Here is a 7603-nt window from a genome sequence, read left to right on the forward strand (position 1 = left end):
ACTCATGGTATTTATCCACCCATGGTATTGTAAGTGACATCCACCCATGGTATTCATTCACCCATGGTATTTGCCCATGGCATTGTGACATCCACCCATGGTATTCATTCACCCTTAGAATTGACCCATGGTATTGTGACATACACCCATGGTATTCATTCAACCATGGAATTGACTTGTGGTATTGTGACATCCACCCATGGTATTCATTCACCCATGGAATTGACCCGTGGTATTGTAACTGAAAAATACTATAAGTAACAAGTCGCATTTTGTAAAAGGATAGATTGTCCACCACAATGTAGTCTTGACAGTTATTATCTATTTCAATAAAAAGTTTCTTTGTGGTTTTGTTTGTTGGGAATTCTCCTATCTTTCTTCTCGCATTTAAAATTTTCAGATCTTGGGGGCCTCCCCCCCAAGATCCATTTCAGTTTTTCAGATCTTGGGGGCCTCCCCCCCAATATCCAAATCATCCTCACCTTACTCGCTAAGGCTATATTTTCCTCATCATCTTGCTTCGATGAGGATCCATCTTTGGTGCTTCATCTTATCTCCTCCTGCATCAGATTCGACCAAAGTCGTTCGCAATATGGTAGTTTTTCTCTTCCATTAAGCGAATCTTGGTAGCTATGCCAGTTCTTAGTCGCCAATTTGTTGGCCGGATAAAGAGTTCTTGCGGACAAGACCAATCTCCCTAGTATCAACAGATATCTAGCAACAAGCAGGACAAACAAATCTACATTTCTCTAAAAATATTGCGATTTATTAATAAAAACTAAGAGGTGTTTTAGACCATGCCTTAAGTCCAACGCTAGTTTTTGGCAGCGATGCTTCGACCGTCTGAAAGAGTTTCCTTTTGAGAATCTGCAAACACAAACAAGCACACATCAAATAACACCTGCATAGCTAATATAACAAATCATGCTCATTATGATGATCAAGGAGTTCATAAAATAAACCATAAAGCACAGCTTATTGAGAAAAATAAACTTGATTGTATTAACTTTGAAAATAGAAGAACTTTACAACCTTGGTGCCTTGATGCTATACAAGCTCTTCCCAGTGTCCAAATAGGAATCTCTTCTACTTTGAAAAGCCTCACACTCTTCCCAATGATATCAAGAAAGGTATGTAATCTCTCCTCTCAAGCTCAATTTGGAAGACTAAATTCCAACAACATTTCACCTCAAAAATATTCAGCTTTCAACCTCCCTAGTAACCAGCCCAATGCCTCATTTTATAGTGCAGAGGAAGGAAGTTACAGGTCCACCTATGAAGGGATAAAGTCCTCCTTCAAAGGGATAAGCTCCTCACATGAAGGGGTTAGCTCCTTAAGGTTTGGGATGCATGAACCCTTAAGGAGTGAACTTGCCACCTCAAGATTCCCTCTAGAAGCTTCCATAAATGACTCAAAGTGAGTTTTTAAGAAAAAACTTGTGCCTTTTTGACTTTTACAAGGGTCCTCACCCATTACATAAGAGATAGAGTGGTCAGGTACGCAGGGGACATGACCATTAGTTGCGGGACCACAGATAATGCTAAGAGAAAGTCTATACCCAGAGTTTTAGAGATTTTTAAGGGCTTTCTCTTATTTTCAAGGCTTGACATAAAGAACTGAGGCTTAAGACTTGCAAAGGAGGTAAGTATGAGTGGTGATAGACTCACGCAGATTGCAGAAAGTGATGGTGACAATTTTTTGTGCAACACATAGGAAGACCTAGGAGTGCAAGACTTACCATGTCATCATCAGCTGTCATGATCCCTATGCTTCCTAGCTCATCCCTGTAGGTGGTGAGCTTTTCCAGATACGTAGATATCATGTCACCATTTTCACACTTGATTTTCGAAAGCATGTCTTCTACTACCATCTTCCTCTGATCGCTGCTATTCTGATATAGATCTTTCAATGTTTTCCACATCGAAAACAGTATCTCCTTCCCATGGAGACTCGAGACTATGTGGTATCGAACTATCTCCAGAAGGATTCTCCTTGCTCTAGCCACACATTTCTTCCATTCCGCCAATTTAGTAGCATCAGTTGGCTTGAGGACTTCTTGATCAATGAATTCCTTTAGACTGTTATCCTCTAATACTGCTTCCATGCAATCCTTCCAGGCTATATAATTTGAATTGCCATCAAGATCATATTCAAGTCTTAAACTGTTGAACGCCATTGGTGAAAAGTAGATGTGATAAGGGCTTAATTTCTATATACAGGAACCACAAACTTCAAACTTCTCCCTTCTTGTATACTTTTCTCTCATTGATCACCTTTGCTCTGATACCATGTAGAATTTTCGAATGTAAATCAACAGATTATGCAATATACTAAAGCAAAATACAATATCAACTTCTACAACAAACTTTGCGAAAGATTAATTGAATTGAGCAAGATCAATGAGAACACATATAACTGAGAATGAGAAATCAATCACACATAACATAGAAGAAATAACCTAGGGAAAGCCTTAGCCTAAAACCCCAATCTTTGTATTATCATACAAGTGGAAATATGTTCAAGTTACAAAAAGAATTAGCTCTCAAGCTATCCTGCTCTCTCTGCAATCAAACAAATACAACTCACAGATTGAATAGATGCAGTATATGTTCTCCTCAAGCCCTCCAAGCCTCCTATTTCCTTGTGTAGTTTTTCTTGGGGTCTAGTGATGCCACATGTGTGAAGTGGCCTCATCACTCTCACAAAAACTGAACAGGTAACTGTGCAATCCTCAAGAAAAGAATTCCTTCTGCATGCAATAAATATTCACAATCGAATATTCCTGCAACTGATAGTACACTGTCCCTCCATCCGATCTCAACTTGGCCTCTATCTGAACTCACATGCATGAGTTATTTATGAGAGAATATTCAGTTATCTGAAGTGCAGCAGTTACATGCAAGCATTAATTAACTAACTGTACTCACAATTAATTCAAAAAACTATTTGAATTAATCTAACTGGACTTGACTCAGTTTAACTGAGCCAACTAATTACAACTCAATATTACAACTCATCCTTATCTCTTTAACTGAAGGATAAATTCCTCAATTAATGGAGAAACTGTTGCATGTCCTCACATAGACTTCATGTTTTTTTTTTCACAACTAATTAACTCATGGTGAATTAATTAATTATTTTACAAACAGTTGCTAAGATCAAATTCGAATTTTACTTCTCTATTTTAGTTTAGTGACTCAGTAAAATAGGAAGGTATCCCGAAATTCTATTTATAGTAGTACTAAATTTAGCACATCTATATTTACCATTTCTTGTTACTATTCTCAACATATTCTAACAAATAAAGAAATTTAAGAGTGGCTGGATAGAAATATTCATGAGTTCGTGGCGCAGGAAAATAGGAATCCACTAGTATTGAAGGAACAATGATTAGAGGGCTACTTATATATTGAAATCCACAAAATTTTCTTTACATCCTTCCCTTCTGAGTCGTACGAGTGGATCGCGAAGCTAGCAGATAGTTAACGAAGGTGTAGGCTAGACAAACCGATTGTGTTGACTCCAGAGTTGGTGCGCAGACTAGAATTATTGGGATATAAGATTGTGCATGCTGTGGTTCATTGGCTCGATCAAATTATAGCAGGGTTTATCACTAAGTTCGCGGTAGATATTTCAGTCAGCTACAGCGAGGCAGAACGAAGCTTCCTCAAGGGACCGCGAGTTAAGTACATTAAATCTTTGGAGACTTGGATTAAAATGCTACTATGTGAAAAGCGGGTTATGCGAATAAAGTGATGTTTGGGGCTATGTGAAGTGGGAGGATGTATAGAAATGAAGGTAGCACAGAGATAGAAACTAGCCCCTTGATTTCGCCTCGGCAAGAAACCAAGGAAGAGGTCGCAAAAGTTTCACCAAGAAGTGCGATCAGTATGATAAGGTAGCGAATAACGTGCATACACCCTCCACCTACACCACCACCAATTTCACCATCTTCACCCCCGTCTCCGCCCACACCACCTCCACCACCACCACAGTTCAATAAGGCAAGTGCAATAAAGTTTTCGATGTTGAAAGGGGCAGGGAATGAAGATCTGAACCAATTATGGTTCATGGTAAACGTTGTATGTGATCCAAAAATGGATCTGAACTCTCTAAGTCTTCATGAAATCTCTATAATTTATACCAAAGATTAAAATTCTTGTGAAGATCAATCTCATCAGAGGAATCCTCATGACAGTTGTTAACTGCGATCAGCACAGATCAACAAGGGATGTTGATCAAGCTCATAAAGGGACAGACCATGGTAACGTCCGCTGTCGCGAATTAGAAAAGTCAGCGATGGTCTAAGTCCACGGGGGAGTAATCGCATATCACAGAGCAAACCCCTCGAAGAAGGAGAGCCACATGTGCCCAGACCCGAAAAATCATGAAATGCAGCGGAAAGTGTTTTGGTTCCATCCGAGGTGAGATTCCACAGAAACCGGCAGGATACCAGATGGGCTTCGAGCGGTAAGTGGTTTAGACTGAGTCTCGCTCGATGCCACATAGCGAGTGACACGCATCCGACAGAAGAGAGAGAAAACTACTCACATTGGACGGGTAAACGTCAATAAAGTTATCTGCCTGATATGTGCAATGACCGTAGGATCTGGAGGGTCTAGATCAACGGTGGAGATGTGACTCGATGGATTACCGGATTTGATGAAGTTATAAAGCAGATTGTGTGGGATTTTCAAGTCTAATGTGGAGGATGAATTGGCAGAGATTCGTGTTTCACGGGCATTCTTGGAGTAAACATAAATAATGGCCGTTTCAAATGATCGAGTGTTTTCGGTGAGCCTGACATGCTCATTCGTTAAAGAAATGGGTGCCCACCTCCCTATAAGGCATTATGCAGTTATTGTAACTGCCGAAAGAAGGGATTTGAATGGCTAGAGGCGGGGAACCAGAAAGACAAGAAGAAGAAATGAACAATTAGGAATCAGATTGGTTTTAAGGCCACAAACTGACATAGAGGAGGGAGAGGTAGCTTAGGAAGCAGTAAGCAGACATGGAAGCCAAGAAACCAGAACCAAGCTCACTATAATAGGCAGAGCCACTAGAGGTTGGAGGTAAAGCTGTAGAGCTAGAAAGCTCTAATAGACTTATAAAGAGCCACAAGGATGCAGTGAAGTTGCAGCACAACAGGAGATCGAATGATTGAGTTGTGGCTGGTTATCTGAGGTGTGTCAAAGATAGGAGGAGTTCCAGAGACAAATGCATAATTTTGAAGGAGTCAGAGAAGCCAGAAGCTCGAGAAGCTTCGAGGACTGATAGAAGGAGTCAAGTCTAGAGAAGCCTAGACCTGTTTACAAAACAAGGAAAGCCAGGGGTAAGATGGCATTATAAGCTCATTGGTTCAGCTGTAAACCAATGGAGTTAAGTGTAGCACTTTAAAAATAATTGAAGCCATAATCCCAGAGAGCCTAATCGAGTTGATTAGAGCTCAAGGAGACGTAGCCCAAGATATTAGGGTGAACTCCATATTATATTTTTGTCTTATGGGTTTGTTGAATTGCTTCTTTATTTACTGTTATTTGTGTTTCTGTTGAAGCCCCGAAAATCGGGTCGACAACAAGGGGGATACCCACCCGGTCCGGACCTTGGTTGGCAGCTCCTTATCCGTTTGGTATAGCGGGTCCGACTCGGGATGATGGGACCAGTTTCCCAATCTAGGGGTATGTGTGTGTGTAGAGTTGGATGATGCTGATCTAGGAGTACTTAAAGCTAATTTAATTCAAACTTCTAAACTATCTCTATGCTATTGTAATCTAATGAGAAACAACACATCTAATCTACGCTAACACGGGGTGTATTTCTTCTATTATGCGATCTAAAGATATTTCAAACAATAACTAGTAATAAAGATCATTCAGCTATCACAAGAATAGAAATCAATTAAGATAAACCATTTTGCATAAAAAGTTAAGCAAAACAGTTGTGAACAACATATCGCATAATAAGTTATTCATATATCAAACACAAATAAATGACTCCACCGTACAGAAGTGCGAAATGGTAACCCACACATTCATGCATTAACATATAAAGAACTGAAAACTGTATATCACTTTAAGAATATAAGCAGAAATGGTCAAGAGATAAAAGTACCATTTATGACTGGTTCCACTCATAAGCTTCAAGCAACAATGATTTATCTCTACTTGTTCTAACATCTACTAAGAGTACAAAAGTGCAACATCAGTAGCAGATATCAAATGCAAACATTGATAAATCTCGATCCAACCATTCATCAAAAACCCCCTCCGAGGGTGCAAAAGTGCATGTTCTGAGCACAAGTTTTTTGAAAAAAATTTGGACCCCTTTCCAAATGCCTGAGAAGGGTTTAAATACTGCTAACTAATTAATCTTAATTACATAAATTTAGGACACGGTTTTAAATGACCGCCCTTCTACTAAAGCAAAATTATTTCTAAAAATTGAATCTAATTCCTAACCGTTTCTGTATTTGCTCCTTAGTGCTGTAACCATGCAACATTCACCTGGGAAGAGTCGGGTGGTCATCTTCTCCTTTCATTTGAGCTACGAAAAAATAAATAACAAGCACTGGCACCACGTTCTGGCAAACTAGAAGATATTTTCGAAAATCTTCCTCTGGCTTGGTGCATTCACTGTGTGTATACTTGGTAATAACCCAAATTTCTCTCAAACTGATTGTACTTTTGCTATTTTGGTTTCTGGCCTTGCGAATGACTGAATAAGTTAGGGACTTTGCTCTCTGAACAATTTTCTGTATTGAAAACTGCCTCCGTTCTTTGTTCCAGGATTTTCTGGTGCGTTTTCCCTCTTTAGCGCCTTCTTTCTTTTTGCTTTATCGGGCATAAGCTTCAGGATCTTTTGCAAACATGCTGCTTTTGTGCGCCTTTGATTCTGAGTTTTGGATGGCCTATTGACATCAGTATCTGTTGAGTGATACTCTGGAATCTGTGGTCCTGTTGCATGCGGCATCCGTTTGTGAAGGCATCTCTTCTCTGTTCTCCGAGCATTGACGCTTTCCCCTTTTCCTTAGATGTTTCCTGCACATTGCTTTATGTTATTTGTTGTCTTATAGTTTACGCAAAGGAAAAGAGTAATGATGAAAAGATTGACATGAAAGCTTTAAGCTCTACTGAATGCATAATCATGACACCCATAATGAACTGACTCTTCGAAAAACACAACACAATCCTTCTTGGATACTTTGGCGTACAATCATTAATTTCTTTTAAGGCGCGCATCCAATTTTGGTCTACAGACAGCTTTCCTTGAATACTATGCCGAGGAAATTTTGTGATGGGTGATTTCTGCGACTCGCATCACAGTATCGAGGATCGCGTCGTCAATATGTGTCATCGCAGGAGTTGATGATCGCATCATCGCAGATCGCAACATCGCAGATCGCAACATCGCAGATCGCAATCTTGTAGATCGCGAATCGCAAATCACGCTTAGTCATCCAATGATTGTGTGCTGCTTATGCGATGTTGCGATATGCGACGTCGCATATCGGCCGTCGAAGATTCCTTAGGTCTTTCATTTAAGAGTGCTTCATAATATATGTGATGCGATGAATTTTGCGTCGCTTCTTCGCAGCTTATTATG

The sequence above is a fragment of the Pinus tabuliformis genome, chromosome 9 (assembly GCF_031772625.1).
Source record: "Pinus tabuliformis cultivar Carrire ecotype Pingquan chromosome 9, CPIR1, whole genome shotgun sequence".
Lineage (NCBI taxonomy): Eukaryota > Viridiplantae > Streptophyta > Pinopsida > Pinales > Pinaceae > Pinus > Pinus tabuliformis.